Source organism: Condylostylus longicornis, unplaced genomic scaffold, assembly GCF_029603195.1.
Source record: "Condylostylus longicornis isolate FDR11 unplaced genomic scaffold, ASM2960319v2 ptg000026l, whole genome shotgun sequence".
In the NCBI taxonomy this organism is placed as follows: domain Eukaryota; kingdom Metazoa; phylum Arthropoda; class Insecta; order Diptera; family Dolichopodidae; genus Condylostylus; species Condylostylus longicornis.
Genome location: NW_026577995.1, coordinates 1,583,721 through 1,610,676, shown reverse-complemented (window position 1 = coordinate 1,610,676; position 26,956 = coordinate 1,583,721). Strand labels below are relative to the sequence as shown.

The following is a 26,956-nucleotide window of genomic DNA, read 5'->3' as shown; positions in this document are numbered from 1 at the left end:
CGTATTCAACTGTAAAAAAATAGTAGATGAGTTTGGTGTTAAATTAAATGATGGTGAGAATATGAATTCGTTTTTAAAAAAATAGGACCTTCCATCATTCGAAATTATACGAGTGCATGGTGCTTAGTTATTTGTATTCGAACCGAAGTAATTGAAAGATTAAAGTACGTAATCAGGTTCCGAATAGTATTAAAATGTTTACATCACTGGTTTTTGCATTGAATCATAAAAAATGCGGCATTACATTTTCACTTATACGAAGTTCAAATTAAGCGCCTTATAATGACCAGAGCTATTATTTACCCAAAACGTACTCATTTTAGAAATTTACATAATTATATTATAATTTTCTCTTCTTACTTTATAATTATTTAAAAATGTGTTAATATGACAACAGTAGGAGAGAAAAAAAAACAAACAGAAAATAAAAAATTACTTAAGGCAAATAAATTTTTCGAATTTTAATTATCATTTTTGTAAAGTAATCTACTTACTTAAGTATTTTTCTTAAGTAATTAAACAATATACAAACAAAAATTTACTATATATGTAATTAAATGCATATGTTCCATACACATAAACTAAAAATATGCATATGCATATTTTATAATAGATAATACTGTATACATACATATGTACATATATAATTATAATATTGTACAAATTGAAATAACATTTGAAATTATATAGGAACAAATTAAATTAAATTAGATGTACATTTTTAAGTTGTGTATAGTATTTTTCTATTAATAGAAAATGATAAAACATACAATAATTTATTGATTATAATATATGAGAATTTTATAAAATAAAATTTCTAATGGCGCAGCAATTGATACCAATTAAATTAGAAAGAGAAAAGAAAGTATAAGTACTCGTATTACGTAGGTAGTGTACAAATTTTTAAGATTTTATCAGCAAAGACGAAAAAACTACTGCGATTCTTGAAAACAAGTGAGAAGTTGGTGAAATATGAGCATTTCTAAGATAGATGTTGCAAATGTTTCCGAAACAAAAATTCCAGAGTTTAATTAATAACCAGATATTTAAAACGAAATAACAAATTGTAACTTTTTCAAGCTTGTATCGAAATTTTGACGAGGGGTGTGAGTTTAGTTTGAACCGATATGTAAAAATATCCAATTTTCAAAATACTTTCAAAATTTTCCCATATACAGTCAAATTTGGCGGAATATGATTTTAATCAAAATAGGTTTCGAGATGAAAGGGTAATGTGATTTCCGAAAATGGTGCTAATGTCAGTATTTCTGGAAAGCAAAATAAAATTATTGTAATACAAAAAATATAGTGCGGCATGCAAATACATATGAAGGACTCAAAACCACAGTGGTTAACCCACTCGGAAAAAAATTTTTCTTTTGTTGTAATTCGTCATGTACAAGTCTCCGTAACAGATTATCTTTGTAACTAGAAACGGTTCCTTTCAATATTCGAACACATACTCGTATTAACATTTATTTTTACAATGCAAAAAATTAATTAAAGAATTTCTTTCCTTTTCTGGCTAGTTCGCCGCCAAAAATTAAATTTTCCCCATTTTGCTATTTGGGAAGTAAATTTCGTATAACATGGACGTAGTTTGGGCAAAAAGTTTTAATTCTTATTGTGATTGATTCGATATTAGAAATTTCGAAATAGAATATATTTTTCAATTGGATTTTTATAGAAAATTTTAATTATTTAAAAAACAGACGTTCAGGAATTTCGAAAAATTGTATGAAATAAGCTAATCTTATAAGTTAATTTTAAATCAATTATTTATTGAAATTCCACTTATGACCTAATGTGACTCATAATTCGCTTGCTCTATAATTACTTATTAAAACTTTCAACTGATCGAATTTAGTATTCAATATGTAAAATCATTTTTATAAATTTAATAATTTCGCACAACTCAGTAAAATAAGAGTTCTGAAAATAATATTAATGATAATAAAACAAAAACGTTTTAATGGCGCTTGACAAAGCTGGCAAAAATTAAAAAAAAAAATTTTATTTTTTATTTGTAATTTTTATTTTCGCAATTTTTGCACTTGTCTGTCAGTTTTCTTTTGTTCGTTTTTTTTTTTTGACAATGAATTAAAAATATTTTGTAAAACAAAAAAAAAAATTTACATTTATAAAAATAGGAAGAATAATGAATGCCAACACTTATTTTGCATCGTTTACATTTTTTAAATACTTCATGTACAATACATTTGTACATACATAAGTTTATTAATATTTTATACACTGAGATTAAAGAAGCAAAAACCTATTTTGGTTTATTTGCTCATTTTGTTTTTTTTTTAATTATTTTGCATAAAAACTCTAAGGTCAAGCGTACATACTTATGTATATTATTATGTTTATACATCTACATATTACACATATGCATAATTATTAATTACGTTTGTATAAAAATTATATTTTTAAATGATAGTAATTTTTTAAATATAATGAAATTAAAAACGCATATACCTAGATCGACTTGAGAAATTTCAAATATTATGGGCATTATTAATTTAAATTATGTTTTTTTCAAAAATAATATTGTAATTTTTAAAATTAAGCGTCATTATTATGAATTGCTGAAGCTTATACTAAAATTTTATTTATTAATTACATAGAATTTCATTTTATTTTTATTTAAGCCACTATTCGAAAACCTCATTTAAAAGAACGTTCAATTAAAATTGCACATAACTTGCATATTCAAAGTTTAGTCGACACACGTTTATTTAAAATCGGGGTACATTTGCAACTTTAGTTATGGAAATGGGGTCATTTCAATTGTGGGATTACGAGTACATTATATTCAAACTAATTGTATAAAAATTCATTTGACTTTGTACGCAAAGCTTCAATGACAATTCAATGGCTTGGACACTGGAAAACAGCACATCAAAGAAAAAAGAAAAAAGGAACAGCTTAACAATACAATTAAAAATCGAAATTGACTAATAAGAAGATATTCGGAAATAAATGTTCACAGCAAATTACTGATTTATAAACAAATTATAAAACCGATCTGGACTTACGGAATACAGCTCTCAGGTTGTGCGAAACATATTACCAATCTATACAAATCATTCAAAACAAGGTCTTACGTTACATAGTTAAGGCGCCCTGGTAAGTGAGAAATAGTATACTATTCATAGGGATTCAAATTCGCAAATATTCAACAAAACGTCAAATTAGAATTTAATATCACTAGAACAAAGAAATGCGTGAAATAATAAATAACAGTGTAAGTCGCCGAATAAAAAAAGGAGGCCCACCGATTCAATCTATGGGTATAAAAGAGTAATCAGATAATCAGTGATCATCTATGGTCTGATCCACGGATGGGGTCTGATCTCACTCAACCCCAAAAGACAAAAATTTTAAAAACAAAATTTTCAATTTACACATTTCCTTTTACTGTGGGTAACAAAATTCTATTTATTATTTAATTAAAAAAAAATAAAAAAATAAATTTCAAAAATTTTTACAAAAGCATTAAATTTCTAACAATTAACAATAAAAACCTTGTACCAAATCTTTATTGCATTATGGTTTCTTATTACACATTAACCGTGTCAATCGTATGTATTTCACAATTAAATAAAATATCATGACAAACCAAAAAAAAAAAAATTACATATTTTCAAAATTGATTCATTTTTCAAAAGAATTTTGCATATTTACTTTCATAAAGGCAAAATGACATTCACCTGTTTAATAATAGCAGTCAATGGAAATCTAATCTGTGTACTTATTTAAAAATTTTAAGGTTATAAGGTCACCAGTATAATATGAGCTTTTCAGCTTTTTGATCGATTTTAAGCACATTTCCATAAAGGAATTATTCGATCTGAATCAATTTGCTGCTAATTTTTAAAGTAGTTTGTTCCAAGACGGTAACACCGAACTTTAACTATTAGTAATAACCTTTAATTTTCTTTTTTTAAATTTCATTACTTACCAAAACTAAATTTCTAAATTTAAAATATTCCAAAATTTACCACCACTTATACATACTCAAATATTTTTCTTAGATAGATTAATAAAATAACAAGATTAGCATTCGCCACCTAAAAATAGTATAATTTCAGTCAATTATAACATTATCTCGTCAATGATCAACCAAACTTAAACAAGAATTTCTAATAATCGTTCTAACCAATTCTAATTGTGCTAATATTTTAAAAATGGAAAATTTTTTTCGATCTGTTTCCTAATTTTTTCATACACAATATTTCAAATTGTTGTTTCATTTCTTGTGACGTACCTTCGAGCGTAAATGTATTATAAAACTTCTGGTGCAAATGTACTAAACAAACGTAAATGTACTGTTTTCAAAATATGTATGTATACATTATTAAAACAGATTTTGTGTACGCCTCAATATAGCATATACGCATATGCCGTGTTAATATTACTAATTGACAATGTTTAAAAATATTTCACAATTAAAATCTAAAAAAAAAATGTTCGCCTCTTAGAATCTACCTTAAAAGTCAAATCAGGTCAAAAAACTTTTTTTTATCCTTTCCATTGAAAAAAAAAAACCAGGTAAAATTTAATTTACTTGGAACTTATTTCATAATATTTGGAAAACTAGATTTAATATATTTATATATGTATGTATGTATTTGTGTGTTGTACAATAAAAGCATGTGCTGGGTGAGTTTGGATATTTTGCAGAAATCTCGAACAATACTTGTTTTTCTAAGAAATATTTCACCAAAAAAACATGTAGTATTTTTATTTACATATGTATAGCATACATACATATGCATATATACACATGTGTGTATATTTGCTCGGCTTTATACATAGAACTATATAATTCTATATATAGAATCCAAAAATTATAAAATTAAAAGCAGAAAACGCGAAATTTTTTTTAAATTTTAATAAAAAAAAAAAAGCTCTTCTACCTCCCAAATATTTCACGGTTAAAAAAAATAAAATAAAAAATTAAAAGAAAAAACACGAAATGTTCAAAAAAAAAAAAAAATTGAAAATTCGCGAATTTACCGACCGAAATATTTTTTTAAGCTTTTTGATTTTTATTGCAATAGATAATCCATGACGCTATACACATTGTATGTACATATGTTTATATGGGCAAAGTTGGCTGAATGATTTTATTCGGAGTCATTTTACTTTAGGCAAGTTTTGAAAATTATTCATTAAATTTTGATTTAATTTTCAAGGGTTAATAGTTGCTTAATTAACTAATTCATAGGACTGTAGGAGGAATATTTCATCTAAACTATAAGAGTCTAATATAAGAACGCAAATTAATTAAAATAATTAAGGTTCTTAATGCTAGTAATCTATTTCTCTTCTCTTTGCTGTTAAATGTTTAGACTTTTCAAATATACGCAACTTTATTTTACTACACCATCAATTTTATCTCACAAATTTCTCACATATGGGTTATGTTATAAATCGTACAAGAATTTCAAAACTGTAATGAATGTGGTTTAAAAATAATAAGATTGAACTACAAAACTATTTCAACAAAGATTTTGTGGGGGTGGTGACGAGACCGCCGTGCACATCCTTTGCGACTGTCCGGCGCCTGCACCACTCGGTTCCCTTGAAAATCTAATCTAATCTACTACAAAATTATCAATATTAAACGGAAATTCTAATAACTACATAGCGATATTATGAATACTAAACACCCTAAAAATTGACATTAAGTACAAACACATGCAGAATATACACACATACATACAAATAAAAACAAATATAATAAAATATAATGACTTTTATACCTCATTATATTAAGTTTTTTTTTTATTTTAATGTTACTTCCGAGGTCAAATTAAAAAATATTATACATAGGTATGTATGTATGTATGTATATAGAAAAAAAAATGGAAGAAAAACAAAAATAAAAAATTCAAAAATACTGACAAAAATGACATGTGTAATGTCTACGTCTAAACATAGTTTAAGTTTTTTTTTTTTTATAATTATACAACAATAAGTTTATTATAATTTACTAGCATTTTTTTGTATGCAAGTATGTATAATGATTCTCAACTATATTATATGTACGTATGTATATGCGTATAAACGGTAGTAAGTGCCGATATACATGCATACATAAATAGTTTTTTATAAAATAATTTCAATTTATTTCTACTTAATTAAAAATTAAATAACATACATACATATGTACATATGTATGTATGTATATTAAATGATTTTTGCTTTTTATTACAACGAGAATATTCTAAAAACTTACTCGTGTTTTTAATAAAAATTTTTCCTAAAATTCGAAAATTTCACCTACATATTCATACATGCGTTACATACATATATGTACTTAGTCACCTAGTAAAGTAATTTTGTTGGCAAACATGAACGTTAAAACAGAATTAAAAGTGTAAAATACATCCATCCATACATAGGTACACAAGTATGTATGATGCGTGTGTGAATGTGTAGGTACGCATGTAAATCCACACACAAAAAAACATAAAATATTATGTCAAATTAATAATAAAACAATAATTATTGTACGTACACAATAAAATACCGATTGAAAAATAAATAAAGTTTTAGAGAGAAAGAAGGTAAATTAGACATTGTAATAATTGGGTTGGGTTGGGGTTCGGTAAAAATTCCTGTATTTAATATTTTTCTGTGTTTTCCACACATTCATAGACGTACAAAGTTTTTTGAATAATGTAAAGTAAAAGACTTTTTAATTGTTATTGTTGTATTTGTTGTCATTCATGTCACAAATTCACAATCACCCTTACTTGTAGCTTGCGTGTTGTAAAATAGAAAGAATAAATCAATATTGAAGAAAATTTTGAATGAAGTGTGGGTAAGTAGGTACATGTGAACTCATTTTGTATCCAATCAGTTTTGTTTTTTTCATTTTGGTTTTTGTATTTTGTAAAAATACTTTCATATTTTTACTTTTTTTCCGCTAAAATTAGAAAATTAGGATTTTAGGTGTTGGAGATTTGAGTTTTGGTTTTTTGTTTTTGTTATTGTTGTTATTATTCCTTTTGTTATTTTCTCTTTTAGTTTTTTTTTTTTTTTGCTAATATAAGTTCATTCAACTTATGTCATGAAATTGGGTCGAATACGAAAAAAAAAAAAATAAAGGAAATAACATAAAAGAAAAAGTAAAGAAAAAAAAACGTATGTATTGTATTTTTGGCGCTTCAATGAAAATGATGTAATATTGATTTATGGATTTTTCAGCATGATGACGATGATAATGATGATGATATGTGGCTACGATGATAATGATTATAGGTGGTATAATTTATGTATGTAGATGGGTTACTACACAATGTATGTATGTAAGTAGGTATAAGCATGTTCACCTATCTGCGGCTTATTACACAAGGTATTTTATAGAAATACACGCATTCATACATACATACATACATACATTATGTAAATATCTATTACATTTGTATAATTTTGAGTAAATTTTGAAAGTAATTTTTGAATTTTCACTAAAAAACAAAAGAAAATCAAAAATATAGGTTCAATAACTTTCAATTTCATTTTTCATATTATGATTTATGAATTTCTTGTAATTTAATGAACTTATGATGTTGATAACCAAAGAATTTTTTAATAAAAATCAATAAAAAAGAAAGCAGAAAGCAAGAAGAGAAAGAAAAATAATAATAAACATGTTCACAAATAATAACGAATTAAAGTAAAAGTTATAAAAACCATAAATTTTTTTTTGTATGATTAATTATTGATTTTTTTCTTTCTTATAATAAAATTAATCACGCGGCGCTTAAAATGTTGTAATAATTTTCAAAAATTAATATTTTCTTTTATATTCAATTTCTTAGTTTTTTAGCATTTTGAATGTTGAATGTACATGTGTATGTAGGTACATATGTATGTAGCATACAAAACGTAAAAGCATATTGCGTTACATTGAAGGAATACAACTGTTACATTGAAGGAATACAATTGCGTTACATTGAAGGAATACAACTGTTACTGTCAAAGCATCGATTTAATATAAATTTATATCGAGAGGTACGTATGTATTGTATGTGTGTTCACACATATCGATATTATGTATGACGATAAAAAGTGTCGATAAATTGAATATCGATATCTCGTTAAATTAAAATCAATAGTGGATAATAGCATACAATAATAATATGAAAGTGTATACATTTGAAACGCCATACATGTACCTAACAAAATTAGTTATCGTGTCTTACGCCAGTTCATGTTATAGGAGTTTCACTGTAATATATTTATTACATTATATTTCTTTAATTCTTATAAATGTGCAAAACATGAAGAAGTTTCTTGGAACATTTCTTCCACAACAAAAAAAAAATCTATTTGAATACATGTTGGTGATAAGAAAGGACTGGTAGGCTGTATCGAATGGGTCAATTTATTTTATCGATACTTCTCACAAAATGTATCGTTAATTAATGTCGATAAACAAGTGAACGTTACTAATACCAATGCCACCTAAGGTATATGTGCATGTACGATAGGTATTAACCATTAGAATACATATGTTACGTCTTTAATTAAAAAAAAATATTAGTTTTAAAAAAAAAATAAGCATTTGAACTTGTATAATTCAAGATAATTGTTATATTTGTATAATTGTATATTTAAATTGTTTTAATTAAATTTTGTTTTGTTTGTATGTACATATATGTATGTGTAACCATTAATTTTTTAAAAATCATAATTATTTATCGCAAGAATATTATACCTATTTTAAATATTTAAAAGAATTTAATAAATATTAAGATAAAATAATTTTATATGTAAGTATACATATACATTTACACATATATACATATAATTATATAAATTTCATTTAAAATAAACAAAAAAAATATTTGAAAATGAACAAATGAAATGTGTTGCGGAATTGTTATAAATAAAGTTGGGTCAAACCAATGGTTTGTATTGTAGCACTTTTCCCTTCAACAAGTGAAAATTTTGCTTTTAAATACAGTCTATGTATACCTATCACTCTATTAAAATTATTTTCATTCATATACAAAACTATTTCCAGAATTGCATATATTTAGGATGACGCATATATGGAGTCTTTGAAATAAAGCAAAAATTAATATAAAAAGGGGTTAACATAATGCTCGATTCTAAGGGTTAATTGTGTGAGTTAAGAAAAATAATTATAGTTTTTAATTTCATGGAATTTACCGTTAGCTTTTTGCGTTTATAAAAATTTGGAAAAGCTTGCGGTTTCGGAAATATAAGGTGTCAAAAATTCAAATTTTACAAATTTCAAGAGGTGATAACTTGAGAGGGGGTGGAGATGGAAAAAAATTTTCTTCTAACGAAATAAACTATTTGTTAATGTCTAAAAGCTCCTAAAATTTCAAGCTTCTACAGGCTGGGGTCTAGAAGAAAAATGACATCAAAAATTTGGAAAAAAAGGAATTTAGATAACGGTAAATTTGAACGGCCATTTTGTTTTTCTAAAGTTTAACTATAGTATATCGCGCTAGGGGAAGCAAGACACTGCCTTTCTGCGTTTGCAAAATTTCAAAAATGCTTATGGTTTCATTGCAACAAATATTTAAAAAAGGCCATTTTTAGGGTTTTGGGGAGGTATAACTTCTAGAGGGGGGGAGATAGGTAAAAATTTTGTTCTACGGAAATAAGTTTCTAGTGAAGATCTATGTACGTATGAAATTTCAGCTTTCTATCTTAAAGGGCGTAGAAGTTTTGTAAACAAAAAAAGTGTCCACGGACGGACGGACGGACGGACGGACGGACGGACAGAGTGAAACTAATAAGCACTTTTTTCAAAAAATTTTTTGGAAAAGTGCTAAAAAACGAGAATAAAAGAATTGGAAATTATTAATGATAATAGAAAAAAAAGTCAAAAATTATTAAAAAAATAAAGTTATTTTCAGAAAATCAATAAATAAGAAAAATTATATGTGTGTATGTATGTATGTACATATAATTATAAAAATAAGAAAAAATGACATAAAAAATCAACAAAAAATCACAAATATTTAAAATGCGTTTAATTTTTTATTTAATGGCTAATTGAAATTTTCAAAGAAACTATGAACCTTGAAAAATTTTTTATATACATGCGTATATACACATGCAAAAATGTATGTATAGTTGTATGTTTGTACAATTAAAAGTTACCCTTTTTAGCACAAATTCAATAAAATTGCTAAAAAAAAGATCTTATTAATTTCGCTCTGAATGTCCGTGAGGTCGTCTGCTGATTTGTTTAAAAAAACTTCTACAACACTATCCCCAATTTCCTATACTATAAACCACAATCTCTATGAAACTTCTTAACGAAAGGGAGAATAATATAATAGTATTAATTTAAATAATTAAATTCACTAAATGATTACAAGAGTATCAGCTCAATGGTCCAACCAAAAAGTCAGTGTTATCTTATTATTAGCTATTTTAGTAGAAGCAAATTGATAAAGAAAAATGTACTGTTTTACAAACTAATAGATTCGATCGACTGATTTTTTATTTAGTTGGATTAAAATTTTTCTCTTTAAAATCAAACAACCGATAAATTTTTATTTTAGAAAAAAAAAATAAATTTTTATTTGAGATATAAAATTTTAAAAACCTATAAAAATAAATTTATGAGAAATAAAAAAAAAAAATATTATAAATTTCCAAAATTATAAATTTGAAAGAAATTTGCAGTTAATTTGTGGCACGAGCTTTCTTAACTCTTCATTGTCTTTCTCCATTTGTCAAATAAACACTTAATTTTTGAAAAGAATTTTCTTTTCTTTTTTTTTAAATGAATAGACACTTAAAATAAATTCATAAAATACGGTTGAATAATTCCAATTTTTATTAAAAATTGTTATTTTTTATTAATAAATTCTAAAAATAATTTTAATAATATAAAGAAATTCAAATTCTAAATAGTCTATAAAGATTCTTTTATTATTTTGTTAAATAATTATTAACTTTTATTATGAGAAAATAAATTTCTAACAAAATCGATTTTAGATCATATTGCAAAATTGTTTCGATGTTATGTCATTTGGCCTTATTACATTACACTCTAAGTATATTTTCTCTTATAACTTATCTAATATTTATTTTAATTAAAAAATATTACAAATAAATAATTGAAAAAAAAACACGAAATTAATAATTTTAAACTATAAAAAATGCTTGAAAGACCATAACCTCTTTCAGAAAAGTGTTAAAATCAAATGAGTAATTCTAACTTTTACACTAATGACCTTTAAAATTTGACTCATTTTAGTTTTTTAGTTTGCTTGTTTTTTGTTTTTATGTTATTATTTCGCGAATTTTCTTTTCATTCAACCACGTTTTCTATTGAAAGCAATAAAAAACTAAATAAAAATAACTAAATATAATTTCAATTTTTTTTTATCTTCATAATTATTTTATATTTCAAATTTGTTTTTATGAACAGAGATTTTCAACCTTTTTTTGCTTTGGGTTTTGTAAACAAGCCAACAATTTCAGTAATTATGACCTTTCATTTATTATTAATTTGACATTTCTGCAAGCAATACTAAAATCAAGTATACTTTTTGCAGATTGTACTAAAATTCCAAAAAGGAAGGAATGTCAAATAATGTCAAAATTGAAATAATTAATGAGTGTTTCCATTTAATTGTACATCAGTTCCAAAAATATTCAAGAATTTGTTCTAAAACCTAAAAAAAAAAGCAATTTTAACTTGCGCGATAAAGAACTGAAATTTGCGAATGAAGTGTCAAATCTGCTGTTAATAGAATAACTGTCTTTAAGTTTGCCTAACTCAAAACATTTAAAACCTTTCAAAGAGTTTAAATTTTCTCTTTTGACAATTTATGTAGAAAATTTTGACAGTCCTTACCCTACACTTGCTAAGGAGTGACAGTTTTCCATGCATAGTAACTGCTGTTTAATCTTTCCGATTGACATAATGCAACAGTAACTGTATAAAATTTCACGACACAGGAAATTTGTTAAACCTGATGAATACTTTTTGTTAAAGCAAATATTACGAATTATGGTTGGATTGCAAAATAAAAACATGAGCAAAAAAAAAAAAACAAAACATACAAATAAAAACAAAAGTATGCAAGGTATTTTTGTTTACATTTTCACCAATGAAGGTGAAAATCAAAACAATTTTAAAAATTCTGAATTAGGAAATTTCATCAGTCAGTTGTTTTGACTAAAATTTTCATCTCAACTATTATTTAAAACAGAGTTATGGTATGATACATGTAAACGCACATACATACATATGTTACGTGTACAATCATTGATTTTAAAATTTTCCTTGCTAGTTAAACTGTACTATTGTTTTTTCACGTTAATTAACTTTGTAAACAACGAAAACAAAAAAAAAATTAATTTAATGCTTTATAATTTTATTTACTCAAAAAAAAAAAAAGTGGAAAATTTTAACATTACAACCGTGATTTTTTTAAGTACTCACTTATTTTGACCCATGTGGTTTTTTTTTTAATTATAAATTTCGACTGTTTAATTAGCAATTTAATTACTAATTAAACTTTGAATTATTTCATAATGCTAATGAGTCATTTTCAGTCATTTATCTTCATTATATTTTCAAATTTAATAATTTATTGGCAAAAAAAAAAAAAAAAACAATTATTTTTAAAATATCCCTGTAAAAAGATTCTAGAATTTATAATTTCATTAAAGTTGCTATCGATATTAGAAAGCTCGATAAATATTCTACTTTTTGCTTCTTGTTACTCTTCGCTTGCTATAGGTATAAAGCACACAAAATTATTGTGTTTCTAAAACGCTTTCCGTCACGTATTAATTGATTTTTATGCTAATTAAATTAAATATTCATAACTAAAGCTTTATGTCTATACATTTTGAATTATATTGACGTAAATTAAAGATCTTTATCTTGTCTGCTATATGCTGTTTTAAATTTAGAAATTATTGTTAGTAAAATTATTAACGCAAAAAAAAAATAGAAACGTCATCAATGGAATTCCAAAAAACAAAAAAAAATATTTTATTCTTTCACCTAAAACGTATAAAATTGGGAGCAATGTGTAAATTATTGAAATCTATAAATATTATTTTTAGGTCATAATTAAGTTTGCAAATATTGACTCTCATTTGATAATTTTAACTCTCAGGATTCCTAATGGAAATAATATTTTGTATGTCCTACGAGTATAAAGTAAGAAATGAATTTAATAAATATTATGCTAATTGCAGAAGGGGTAAATACTTGTTACTTCTATTATTATGTTGAGAACTGCCAGCAGTATAGCAATTACACATATGTAATGTTGAGATTTATCTTATGAATGTATGAATGCTACCTCATACTACCATATGAATATAATTCATTTAGTATTAAGTTCTCTCTTTTAACATTCTATTCAAAAAATGTGTCATCAAATGTGAATGTAAGTTACAGTTTACATAATATTGGGCAAAATATTACTATGTTAACATATGTGATATAAGATTTAATTTGAACCTGTTAAATTTGTATGTTTATGTTTATTGACAAACGGCAAATAATATAAATTACTCCATTCTTATCAGATCTATTGCCAGAGTTTTAAAATTAAAATGAAGACAATTGATTTTTTGTGAGACTTTTCAACAACGATCAACTGATTTTTTGGTTACAATTTTTGATATAAAATCCGAGTTATAAAATCCAATTTTAGTGTGATATTTATAAATAATCATCAGACTTTAACATAGATTTAATCTTAAATTTTATCGTATTTGTATTCTATATTAAATATATTATGCAGTTTCGAATTTTACAAGTCAAAATTATATAAATTTGAAATCAAATTTACTAATTATAATTTCAAACAAATTTTGAAATTAAATATTTGAAAATTATATTAAAACCGATACATATGAAAGTAACGAATATTAACGAATATTTCCGATTCACTTTCAAAAAAATTCATTTTACTTTATCACATTATTTAATACGTTTAATATTATATGGGAACATTGATAACCCTATAACAAAATTGCATTCGAGGTTCAAATTTCTTTGTTCTCATTTTTCTAAATATATAATTTAGGTACCTACACATATATACATACACTAATTTTAATATTTTTATTTAATATTCTAAATTTAAATTAAGAACAAAAAAAAGAGATAGATTATCACAAAATACCATTCTCTATTAATATAAAAGTCAAAAGTTCAATAAACCTAATTTCCGTAAAATCGAAATTTTTGAATATTATGTTTACATTATGTGTGTATGTGTGTAATTTTTATAAAAGAGAAGGTCAAGGACAAAACCTTTATATTTCAAGATTAGCAATTCACAATATTAAACTTATTGACATTTCAACGATTTCTTTTGTTTCTGTTTTTGTTTTTCGATTAAATTTTTTTTTAGAAAAAATTATCAAATAATAAACAATGAAAAGAGAAAATATAAAAAAAAAAATAAATTTTTAATTATAAATTATTATCGAAATTTTTTAATTAATTTAAAAAAAAAATAAATTCAATAAAGAAAATCTAAGAATTAAAAAGAACTTCTTTGAACCTCTTAATCAATATCTTAATAATTTCCATATCTAATGGAATTTACTTGATGTACAAGCTTCTTGAATTGCTTTCAATATAAAAAAATTATTCATTTAAATTCTAGAAAGACAAGTGTTTGTTCACAAATATTAAAACGCATGCTACATATGTATGTACCTACAGCAGACGTTGTATTAAATAAATTTCCAATGAATTTTGCTATAAACACTTTAAACTTAATTCTGTTTTTATTAGAAGTAAAATAAAATTTCTTAAAATTTTAAAAATCTTAAAGGTTAACTCAATTAAATTTTTTTTATCCTACTTCGCTCCAAAGAGGGTCATAGGGCTGGTACATGATATATTGTAGATAACCATGATTCAGTTTCTTAAGTCATTGACTTTACTAGTAGGCTAGTTGACGAGTCTACCGTAAATTCAATTACATTTCTATGTCTGATAATTAAAATCTTTGAATAATAATAAAAGGTATTGTGATAACAAATAATTACTGCCTCATTAAAAATTTAAGTTCTTCAAAGTTTGACCTAATTTGACACATTTTTCTTAGTTTGTGTCACGTAATCTTAAAGTTAAAAAGAATGTTATGAGGTTAACAAAAATTTAATTCAAAAATTTATTTTGTTTTATTTTATTTATGGTTAAAATAATAACTTCGAAATTCAATTGGTTAAGTTAAGTTGAACAGTGTTCGGAATTGGCTTCAAATTTATGTGTCTCACTTGTTACCATTCCATTGAACAAATTCTTTATAATTGAAGTAAAAAAGTTAATTTTTATTTTGAATTTAATTAACTCTTGAAGGACGTTTCCTGAAATTGGATAGTTTTTCTTTAACTTGGGCAGTAAAATTGCAAATTAATAAATAAATGAGAAAGAAAAATAAATTGTTCAATTGTCGATAAGGCTAAATATTTCAACATTACCATTGATTTTTAGAAATTGTTGAAAAACAAAAACTGATGCATGCGCATATGAATACCCGATGAGAAACATTTATAAAATTTCTAAATTGTCTGTCTCAGCACAACTTGCATATTTTTAAAATGCCTAATTAAAATATCTAAATTAACATTACATAATAAATTAAAGATCGCTAATAAATAAAGAAAGAAGATGGTACGCTTAAATAATTACTAAATATTGAAATTACTCATTGTCATACCTAATTTCGAAAATTCATCAATTCTACATACATACATACATAATATATATATTAATTTTTAACATGCATGAACTTTCTTTTTAATATTTAAATTTTTGAAATTTTTTTGCATAAATAAAAAAAAAAAATTATTACTAATTAAATCTATTTTTAATAAATTATTATTGTTAACTGCCACCAACCAGTGTTGTTGATATTAAAATTTTTCTATGTTCGATTAACTCATACATACATACATATGTACATACTAATGCTTACGTCTAAGAAAGTCGACTCAAAAATTATAACATTCTGACAAAAAAGTACCTATACTTTATCAATTATTTTTTGTACTAAAAATACATTTTTTATACGCGTATATTAAAAAATCTATTTAAAAATAAATAAAATTATTGGGGAATAAAGAAGAAAAAAAAATGAATAAAACTCCCACAATATTATGACTATTCCATTATGATAATCATCACCATTTAACGTCAAAGTCATCATTATCATAAGAATTTACTTGCTATTAAAAAAATTTTTTTTTATTCTTTATTTTTTTACATATAAATAAATTTTGACATAATTTTAACATTTTTAATGCTTTAATCATTTTCAAAAATTTCAAAGCAAATTCAAATTTAATAAAAAAATATTTTTAAAAAATTCATTCCTCTTGTGCTTTGTATGAACATTATAAAAGCCGGTAGAGGGGTAATCGATTTTCACAGTTATGGTGCGATATTTAAAAAAAAATTCCATTCTACTGCAAATTAGTAGCATAATTTTTAAAAAGTTGACAAATTTTAATGTTAATATTAAAATAATAAAGCTTCTAGATAATGAAATTTACACGAAAATACATCCAAAATATCATATAAGTATATTGTTCCTCATACGGACACAAATGTACGTCATAACATAGAGTTAAAACCGAAACCAGTGCCAGTGCTACTTAAAATGCTACTGCCGATACCAAGCAAGTTATTCGCAATACTTATAGATATATATTTTCATTATACGTTGGTATGCCGATTGGCAATTTGTTATGGCGAACTTGTATTGTACATAGTAGGTATGTGAAATAGTTGAAACATCGTCTGTTGCCTGCTTTAAACGCTAACGATGCCCTAACATTTAATTTTTAACAAAAATTTTTAGTACTTATTGTATCTACTAGCAAAAGGTTTATAGAGATTCCATAAAATCCAAAAGAAATAATTTCAGTTTTAAAAGGAAACTTTTAATTTTGCTATAATGCTACCACAATACTAACTACATTCATTATATTTTACAGTAGTCGATTTGTACCGAACACTACAAATAATTGAAAGGCATCAGAAAATCAAGTAAAGAAACAAAAATGAAAAAAATTTATGCAAAATTTTAAAATAATTTTCCTTTGAAATTATTTCTATCACGTCTCGTTTATTTTCAATGCTTTTTAGTCGACATTCTTGAGTTATTTTTACTTGCTCTTTTCGTTTACTTTTTTTTTTTTGAATATCTTTCTTTAAAGAGTTTGAAAACGTGTGTTTTATACCACCTTCTCAGACGTTTTCTCTTTTTAAATAAGGTAGGCAACAGAGATACTTACCTATACTACAAACAAAAGAAAAAAAAAAAAACAATTTTTTTTTATTTAATTTATTTTTAACAGACAGTCATGTAATTTTAATGTAACACCATTAAATGTATAGCGTAACGTAAATTGTCCGCCGACCGTCACTATGTAACGTAAAATGTCAACGACACCGGCAGTATATTTGCTTCTCTCTTTTATTTGTATTATTATGTTGTTTTTGTATATTTTTGTTATCTCAGTTGGATTGCAAGCGAACTGTGGTCTTGTATTGTTTTTTAATTTTTAATTTTTATTTTTATTTTTTTCGCAATGGATTTCTTATTAAATTGAAAGCAGAAAACGAAAAACCAAATTATCACTTTTCTGCTGTTGACTATTCTTGTCGCTTTCTTTATAATATTATATAGAAACGATAAGAAAATGAAAACCAACAAAAAAAAAATGTTTATTTATATTTATTGTAACATTGTACTTAGATATATGTACATACATACCTCTTACAGTACGCTGTATATTTGCATTTACATTTTGATACACAAGTGCGAAATCAATATTATGTACACAATTCATATTAAAGTTTTTATAAGGTATCTCAGCAAAAGTATACTTACAAATAAGAGCAACGGATCTTTTGATCCTATTGCCGAAAATTGTTCTACGTATTAAAACATTTCATAAATTCGTTTAAATATTAGTTTACATAGGTAACGTAATGAAACGTACACTTAAATAATTTAAATTTTTTATTAGTATACCACAAGAGCTCCTAGCAGTCTCCAATTAAATTTAATTTCTTTACGTTTTAGTATGAATAATTTTCTGATTTCAGATAATTTTACTTTAAGGTTGAGAATTTACGTAATATAAACGAACATTTCTAATGTAAATTTAATATTCTCAGTAGATCTAATAATTGAAGGAATCTCAGAATACAATATTCGGGATAAGTGAATTTGGTGATTCCCAATTTTATTCTGAGTTCAAACACAGTTCCGAAATTATATAGGCAAAGTTTACAAACGTTTTTTAAAACTAAAATCTCAATATCAGTACCAATTTAATAAGCCATGTACGAGTATAACGCTTTTTTCAGTAATTATTTTAAAATTGAATTCATCTTTAAACTGAAAACTTAATTAACTTATCATACACACTAAAACTAAGCAAATCAAAGTTATCCACAATTGCATAACAATGTTTATTTTTTGTTAAAAACTAATTTTTCATTTTTAACTTTGATTCTCCTAGGAACAAGTACATTTTTTTCTTAAAACTATATAGAATTGAATTCTGAATAAATTCGACAAGAAAATATCCCATAGTACACATGAAATCTAAAATTTTCCCATAATAAAATTCAAATTTTTTTTTTCAAAATAAATTTTAATTTTTAATTAATTTTTTTATGATTATTCAAAATTAATGCGATTTAAGAATTATTGACAATATTTTTAAACAATTCAAATTAATTTTTTATAAATTTTATCGCCCTTAATTAAAAATTTAACAAAAAAAAAAATCTGATGTGGTCAGCACATAACCGACCGCATTGTGTATTGTCTAGTTAAATGAAAGTGTTACAGAATATTATAAAAATGTCTGTTAAATACTTCTTTCCAATTTTTAGGACATTAGTAAGCTTATAGTTAACATACTTAGAAAAATGTAAATTTGATTCTTAGTAGAGTTTCGCTTTGTGCTACCCGAATTCCCTGAAATGCTCGCCAGTTAGTTTCGGTAACAACCAGAACTCAAATATCAAATTTCAAGAAATTCCATCAATTTGTTCTGTGGATATGGTGAAAAATGTAAAATCGGCCCGCAAATTAGTTCTCGAGCCCTGATCTTTCCAAAAAAGTTATATGTTCATTGCTTTAATATGAGGAATTCATATAGTAAATTTCAATGAAATCGGTTGATTATTTCTCTTTATATACACAAAAATGTATATTTGGCCCGTAGTAAACGCCCAGTTGCTGAAGCCTGACTTCTTAAAAAAGTTAGGAATTTTTGCGTATGATCGAGTACAGCTTATATATGAAATTTCAAATAAATCGGTTGAATACTTTCTTCAAAATGGAGAAAAATGTAAAATCGGCCCGCAAATCCGTTTTCGAGCCCTGATCTTTCCAAAAAATTTATATGTTCATTGTTTTAATACGGGGAGTTCATATATTAAATTTCAATGAAATCGGTTGATTATTTCTCTTTATATACACAAAAATGTATATTTGGCCCGTAGTAAACCTCTAGTTGCCGATGCCTGATTTCTTCCAAAACATACGAATTTTTGCGGACGGTCGAGCTGAGCTTATATATAAAATTTCAAGTAAATCGGTTGAATATTTTCTTCAAAATGTTCAAAAATGTAAAACAGGTCCGCTAAAAAGTGCAGTTCCCGAGGCCTGATATATACCAAAAGTTGATCGATCCGTGCCATGGTGGAAACAAACTTACATATAAAATTTCATCAAAATCGGTTCAGCAGAACTTGAGATACACGCGTGCACACACAGACCGACAGACCGACAGACCGACAGACGGACAGACCGACAGACCGACAGACCGACAGACCGACAGACCGACAGACCGACTACTTTATTTACACTTCCCTACTATGGAGAACTACGTTCCCACCGAAAACTCGATATGCAAAATTTGTTGCCATCACATAACCTACCTATTGTTTACACAATACGGTCGGTAAAAATTAACTAGAAACATAGATCAACACAACACCTTGTGTTCAAAAAACATGAAATAAAATATAAGTGCGAAAACATCTTAAAAAATACTCACATATATGAACAAACATTTATGCTTATATTTATAATTTATTGATTAAGGATTTCATAAATCTCCTATAGACCACAAATTTAATGAAAAAATTAAAAGAAATAAGCAAAAAGTACAAAAACTGCTCATATGTACAAACACATTAAAGCATATTATGTATCGAGGCACATAATGTGAATACATACTTATATTTACATGTTATGTACATTAAGTAAGAGGAATTCAATTTGCAATAAAAATTTATATATGTAAGTATATGAAATTTAATATGATTTTTGCAATAAATTGAATAACGCACACAATATACATTCATATGTGTATTAGAATATCGTAATAACTTAGTTCTCAAATTTTGTTTTCCTAGCTTATATAAAATCTTGTAGAAATTTAATATTGATTAAATTGTTGCAGATGTAATTTTTAAATACAATGTAATAATTTAATTGTATGAAACATTGTATATTGTTTAAATACAAATAGATATTTTTATAATTAGTGAGTCTTAAATGATTTGTGGTAATGTTAATTGCAATTTAACATATAACGAGTTTTACTTGATTGCTATAATAGCCATTATGCAACAAGTGTATAAAGAATCTTATGGTAATATTCAAAAAGATGGTAAAACTGGGTTTATTACTCAAAATCTAATTATGTACCTATAATTTTAAATATTTAACCATTTAAGCCAAACAACTATGTTTAAAACATAAAAAAATTCCATATGGACAAAAAATTACCAAACAATTGAACAACAAAATATTGAACCGTAGTTCAAAAAACAGTCAAAATGGATTTGAGACGAAAAAACTTGAACAAACTACCATAAAACTAAAATAAAATTTTATAAGGTCATTGTGATGATAAACATACAAAAATTAAATTGAGTAATACAAACTTCTATGTACACGCGAACCTTGCGTTCATATAGTTTGTATACTACTTATTTTTATATGAGAAAATTTATTTCAAATTGAAAATTAAAAATTTTAATAAAATTAGTTACAAATTTAAAATTTATTTATTGTCAACTGTATTTAAAAGTACATTAAATTTAAATTGACCATATGGGATTAAAACCATTATTGGAGCTGAAGGTGAACTAAATGCCCGTAATCGGAAATGTCGTAAGTAAGTTTGTTATAAATGCGGCATAATATTAAATGCAACTAACATACGAATTTTTAGTTGATTGTCAATAATAATGTTTCCAATTACGGGCAATCAATAGTATTGAAATACATTGGCATAATAACTTTGACTAGACAATTATAACATATTATAAGTTACTGTTGCAACAGTAATTTGTTGTAGCATTGAATATATTTTATTCTAAATTAACTAAGTACTTAAATTCTTTATTTATTTAACAAAATAAAATTCCTAAAGCAGAGCTCGTACATATGTACGTTATACACATACGTGCATACCGAACAAAATACCTGCTATACTCAATGTATTTACACCTTCCTTTACCATTCGACTCTGACATCAAAAACAAGACAAAAAATTTACTTACTTATAAAATAAAAAATTATGTTTACTCTGCATATGGTATACTCAAATAAAAGGTACGCATGCATATTATAAAAAAATGACCAAAATAAAAGGGCACTGAACTCAAATTTATTTTTTTTTCCATTTTTTCGCATTTTCTGTTAATTTACCGGGGAAAAAGAAAAAATTTATATCGCAAAACTGCAGGTTTACACATATGTACGTGCACATGTGTATTTTTAACATTTCATAAAAATAATAAAAAAAAAATTCATCAAATTAAGTATTTGAAATGAAAAATAAAATAAGTGAACAGAAATTGAAATGGTTTAACGCAAAAATATTAAAATAAAGAAAAAGTAAAAGAAAAAGTTATTTTTTTCGATTTTTCTTTTACCATTTTGTTACAAACATTTTAATTCAACAAGTCACATTGATTTTGTCCATATAATAATGATGTACGCGGGGGTACAAACACTCATATAGGGCATCCAACTATCCTTATATTTTCTGTTTTTTATTATATACGTACATTATACTTATGTGTATGTAGTTATGTTTATTAGGATTTTAATGAATGCATGAAGAAAATATGAAATAGCAGAAAAATTGCGAATAAAATAAACATTATACGCCCTGCGTAGCCATACTTAGGTATATGTTTCTACATATATGCATATGTACATGTATACATCTTTATAAATACACATGCATTCTTGCTTCTTGCACATTTTTTCGTTAAACTGATTTGATAAATATTTTTGCGGTCTAACGCAAATTAATACTTATTCACATTATGTTATAATAAAAAAAAACGTTTTAGATTTTAAGTATATTTCTTAAAATACACTATGAACGCGAATAAGTTGTTTGTGATGTAACATAAGTATATTAAGTAAAACATGCATCTATCAATAGTAAAACCGGAAAGTAATGTTGATTTATTTGCTTTTTCTATTAATTTTTCTTTCAGTTTTGGAATTTTTGATTTTTTAACACGTTTCAATATGAAAGTATATTTTTTAATGGAAACTTATTATGACAACTAATCGACAATCGAATGTAATTTTACTGAATTCTCATGAGATCCTATTTGGAAAAGTTTAAGTATATTAATTTTTAGCTCCTACTAGTATAACTTTCTAATTAGAACACGACCTAATCAATGTCGAATTGTACTTTAGCAGTTTACATTATTCCTTTTTACATTATCGCAACTTATACCCGACATAATTTCAATATAAAATAGGAAAAAAATTAAATAAAATTGTTTTTTGGTGTTTTTTTGCAAACATCAATTTTTAAACTGACTGTCGGCAACAACAGTGAGTAAAAACAAAATAGTGTAGGGTATATTAATTTATAAATAGGGTATATCGATTTACAAAAAAAAAAAAAAAGAACGTGAACAACTAGTAATTACTTACATAATATCTACCAGAATGCAAAATAAGCATTCAAACGTAAAAAAATAAAAAAAAAATATCTGCATTCTGAAAATTTTAAGTAAGTTTTCTTTTATATTTTTTTTTACTTTCTTATGCCTAAATGATTCGCATTCGGACATAAGCTCATTACTTATTTAAAAAAAATCAGACAAATTTATTGATTTCAGTTAAAGTATTGTACAGGATAGAGCCAAATTATATTTTTATTTTTAACAGAAATTACTTTATGGTAGTAATTTTTAATTTTAAAAATTTTATAATGCAGTAAAGAGATGACGTTTCTTTATATGCTTTATGTTGGCTTTTTCATATTTGAAATTTCGAATACAATCGAATATTAATATTGTTATACAACAAACATTTAATTAATTTCTTGTTAATAATATTTTGTAGAAAAATCATTAAGTACTCAAATTTGTAGATATAAAATCATTGTATAATGTGCATGAGTTTACAGACACAATTCCATATAGACAAAATTTATAAAAATAACCCATATTGGATTGAACTTACAAAATATTTAATTATTTTGAAATAAATATAATAAAGTAGTAATTACATAGAATTTCATTGAATAGTAAAATTTATGTCAAACTAAAATATATCTTTAACGTACTAAGTATGGCGGAATATAAGTATATAACTTAACTATTGCGTAACGTAATCAAGAAAGCATGGATAATGCAGCCGAAAAAATAAACTTAAAATAGAGTTTCACTTTTCTTTTCTACCTAATTAATTTATATTTTTTATTACAAAAGTAATGATAATAAATTATATTTTAAGTATATCATAAGGATTAAGATTTTATGTTTACACAATAGAATTTCTGAATAAATTGTACTTCCCAACTATTTCGATACAAATATAGTCATATAAAATGAAAATCATGATCAATGCTAAAAATAATAGATAACGAACAAATTACAAGAAAAAAAAAATCCAACTCTATGCGCAACTGAAAAAATTAAATAAAAAATATTTATGTATAACAATTTATAGATGCAATAATTTGTGTGTATACTATCTATATATACATATATTATAGTTCAACAAAATATGTAAATATGTTTGTTATGCACAAATTTTTATACCTACATACCTATCTCTGTATTATATAAAATAAAAACTTATATACAAAAGTGTCTATAACAAATTGTTATATCTTCAGATTATTATAGTTACAATTATTATTCTTACAAATTATAATATGAAATAAACTTGAGAAGTCAATAAATAGGTACGTGCATGCACCATTAATCACGAAACAAAAGGTCTTGTTTTTAATAACAATAACAATAAAAAAAATGTGCATATATCAAGAAAATTAAATGGGCGAAATTTATTTATTTTTTCCTTTTTTTTTCACATTAAAATTACAAAACAAGTAAGTATAGATGGAAAGATAAAAGTATTTAAATAAAGGATTTTAAAAAAGTATTCTTCCTTAAATATAAAAATATAGAAATTTATTAATTTTATTCTTTTATTTGTGAAAAATTCTTTTCTGATTTTTTTTTTTTTGTTGAATAACTGAATATAAAATTATTAATGAAATAAAAAGGTTCATTCATCTTAATTATCAATTTTGAAATAAGCCTTTTTTACTATATCTAATTAATTATTGGAAAATATTGAATACTACCTAGGTTACTTAATTATTACAATATGCAAACCCTAATAAGGTAAGTGGTAAGTACCTATTTATCTAATTTTATTTACGTAATATCTACTAACAAAATATTTATAAAAACATGAAATTATTGCTTGCTTACATCACCGGTAATTAATTATATATTTTGTTTTTCAGAAAATTGAACAAAACTTTTGAAAATGAAATATATTTTAATAGACTATTACAATCGAATTCTTATTTGACTTCTTATTTTAATATTTTATTGATTTTTCTCAAAATTACAACTTACATAAGGAGGAATATCAATAGAGAAACAATAGGTAAATAAATACAACTAGTTAAAAAAGAAGCAAATCTTACCTTTCAATAATGTAAAATTCAAAATTTGTAATAAAATCTTCTCCTACTCGTATAATTAAAATCAAAAGGAGCGACAATAAATTATTGGCAATTTTTTATTACTACTATTATTTTGTATTAAAATGTTCTTTGAAAAGATGAGAAAATTAAAAAATGCACTAATAATCATCCAACTATAAGACTATGTATTTAAATTTCTGTATTTTTAATTTTCATTTTTCATCATGTTCTTTTTATTTACTATTTATATTTTAGTTTAAGAAAACGGTCGTCTTCCAATTGACTTTTTTTTTGTATTTTTCTCCTCTATCTATTTTAGTTATTATTTTTTTTGTTCTTTATTCTATGTAAAAAAAAAATGAACAAAAAAAAAACAATGATGTGAGACGGTGCAACAAAATTTAGACTACTTATACCTATAATATGTATAGCTAAAATGTGCAAGCTTTTCTCTTTTTTGTATGTTGTGAATGTAAATATATATGTATATACATAAGTATAGATACAAGTATATGTTGGTAAGTACAATTTTTCTATAGCGCAAACAAACAAACAAGAAAAACTATCTACTAAATATCTAGGTATAGATATATACCTATACTAGTATACTTTTAACATAGATATATTTTTCCTATTTTAATCTTGATTAAATATTAAAATAAAAATAAAAAAACAAAAAGAAAAATAGAAAACGTCAGTTTCTTTTCTTCATTCAATTCTTCTAATTTTTTTTTTTTTTTGCAATATTTACACCTCTTTACTTCTTCCGCCTTTAATTATTTATAGCTCATTTTTTTTTAGGTTTAGTAGTATATTGTTCTAAAATAATAGAAAATTTTATGTAAAGATTGTTAGATAAAAATAATAATAATAAAAGAAACAAAAAAACAAAAACAGAAAATAAGTCAAAAAGTGAATTGTAATTTTCTTTTTGCCGATTTTAAATAGATAGATACATAGGTATACCTTCATACATACATACATAAGTAGGACCTACTATGCTGCTGTAATTTATTGGCCAGTATCTAGTAAAATGAAATTAACCTCAAATTACATAACTTTATGCTTATTTCATTTTATTTTGTTTTTTAATATTTGTGCTGTTTTTGTCGGTTTTCACATTTTATAGATTTTTCAAAAATAAATTGCAATATTAATTAGTATGTATATTTAAATTAAAAGTATATATGTATATATGTATGTGTGTAATATATGTACATACATTTGATTATTATATTATACAGATTAAATTTTTGAAATAAGTAAAAAAAAAATACAAACCTGTTTTTAAGACTATCCTTTATTTTCTTGAACAATATTTTCCAAGTGTAATAATTGTAAATCTTCTGTCACCGAAAATAATAAAACCAAAAAAAAAAGGAAAATGTTACAAGAAAAATGAAAAATCCAATAGCTCCTTCAAAATCAATTAAAATTTTTTTATCCAGTAAGGGTAAGGTTTCTTCTGATTATGAAATACAAATTGTCTTGTTTTCTCTTGCAAATTTTTTTCTTTTTTAAAGTTTCTCTATTGTATACTTTTCTTAATATCTAAAATTACTAATTTTTTTTTCTTTGCTTTTCCTAATTTTCCAATTTAATGAACTTGAAAGTTTAATTGCTGAAATTGGTTGATGATGACGAATTTCGAAAGAGTTTTTAACTTATTTGCAATTTAATTATTTGCGAAATTTATTGATTTATTTATACGTAATAAATAATTTAATTGCAAAATGACTTCAAATAATTTAATTGATTACTTTTAATATTATTTTTTTTACTTTAAATTCAACAAATCACCCCGAAAATACAAAAATCACTGTACGGTTTTTTTTTACACTCGACAAACCAGGAAGTGACATTGACATTTAAATGTCAGAAATGTCAATTTTAAAAAAGACAAAAACAATGCTGCCAATGTTAATAAAATTAG

At 24.5% G+C, this 26,956-nt stretch overlaps 2 protein-coding genes across 2 annotated transcripts in view; both read right to left on the bottom strand.

The window, feature by feature from the left end:
- LOC129607164 (serine/threonine-protein kinase OSR1) overlaps positions 1 to 26,440 on the bottom strand; it is a 62,300-nt gene extending 35,860 nt beyond the window's left edge. The window contains exon 1 of the mRNA XM_055517925.1: positions 26,305 to 26,440. The gene's annotated coding sequence lies outside the window, so the exon portion shown is untranslated. The remainder of the gene's footprint in view (positions 1 to 26,304) is intronic.
- LOC129607165 (E3 ubiquitin-protein ligase RNF181 homolog) overlaps positions 1 to 26,445 on the bottom strand; it is a 72,550-nt gene extending 46,105 nt beyond the window's left edge. Inside the window, exon 1 of the mRNA XM_055517927.1 lies at positions 26,305 to 26,445. The gene's annotated coding sequence lies outside the window, so the exon portion shown is untranslated. The remainder of the gene's footprint in view (positions 1 to 26,304) is intronic.
- Between the last annotated feature and the right edge of the window lie 511 nt (positions 26,446 to 26,956).